The following is a 1,320-nucleotide window of genomic DNA, read 5'->3' as shown; positions in this document are numbered from 1 at the left end:
AAAAACAAACAAAAAACCAATTTCTTTTAGTTAACTAGGGAATTGAAGTACCTTGCCTGGGCAGTTATATGATTCTAGAAAAATCCTTTAGAAAATATAATTAAGTCTAAATGCTCTAAAACCACTGGTCTTATCAAAAGTTATTTTATTAACTGAGGTACTAATGGTAAAGATACTCCAATCAATCCATGTCAATGTTTTAATGCCATGCATTAATTAATCATGCTAACAAAATCAGAATGTACCTAATCACATGTGTCAGGGGCCAAATGGAGTGACAGGTTAACTGGCTTAGCAGAAATGGCATCGACTGAAACCCAGAAGTGTGGTTAATGTGTTTGCTCATTGATTTGCTCAGAAAATACTTACAAAAGGCTGGTCACATGGAAACCCAATACCAGAGGAAAGCCTGCCCTTCTCCAATGGCATGTCCCATAGGCTCAAGTCAAGAGTTAGTAGCTAAAATGACCTCTTGAGGAGGGGAGTAAGCACCCCTCAAGGCCCCAGCTAGACATCCCAGAAGATACATTCATCAAGTCAGGGACCAAGGGGCAACCTTGCTCTATGCAGGCTCGCCTAGCATAGCCCACTTCCTGGGACTACTCACCATAGGCCCCCCTACTCAGCAGGAGACCGGTCCCTCCCTGAGTCACCCAGGGCAAGCCACCCTTCCCTTCTGTGCTTCAGTGTCCTCTGTAATGGCAGCAGCACTCCTTGTATAAGCTGTGAGGCTTAGTACACAGCCATTGTGCACAGCATCTGCTCTAATTGAATCAGCACTCAGTGGGTCAGCAATCAGTGTACCACACAGACACTGTTTCTACATTTGTTTTGCAGAGACAGAACCAGGCCTTGAGCCTTCTGCAGACATTCCACCACTGTGCTAGATCCCCAGCTCTCGCAAGACAGACTCACGCTATAGCCCAAGACAGACTAGAATGCATTATGCAGCCAAAGCTGTGCTCAAACTTGTAGTAATCCCCCTGCTTCAGCCTGCTGAGGACTGGGAATATAGACAGCCAGCTCTAGAAATCGGTGCACTGACTAGAGAAAGGGCAAGACAAACATTGCTATGAACATACACACGGAGGACCTGAGCTGAGTCTCATCTGAGTCAAAGGTTACAATTCTGTTTCAGAAGCCACAGGGGTGGAGGAGTGTCAGAGAGTGGAGGCTCCAACCAGTAGGTCTTATCCCTAGCCTCATCTGGTATACTCCTCGGAGTCAGCAGGCAAAGCTCAGGCAGGCTCAGGATAGGAGGCCACCTGCCTCAAGGGCTCCTGGGACTTGGGGAACTAGGTAGCACCTCTGAGACCAGTT

General features: G+C 47.0%; 1 protein-coding gene across 7 annotated transcripts in view; it reads right to left on the bottom strand.

Annotated features, from left to right (window-relative positions):
* The window catches only part of Wdr25 (WD repeat domain 25), a 132,966-nt gene that overhangs the window by 82,372 nt on the left and 49,274 nt on the right, over positions 1 to 1,320 (bottom strand).

This window comes from Rattus norvegicus, chromosome 6 (assembly GCF_021556685.1).
Source record: "Rattus norvegicus strain SHRSP/BbbUtx chromosome 6, alternate assembly SHRSP_T2T, whole genome shotgun sequence".
Lineage (NCBI taxonomy): Eukaryota > Metazoa > Chordata > Mammalia > Rodentia > Muridae > Rattus > Rattus norvegicus.
Note: the sequence above shows the minus strand (reverse complement) of the source record. Positions and strands in the feature narration are given on the sequence as shown.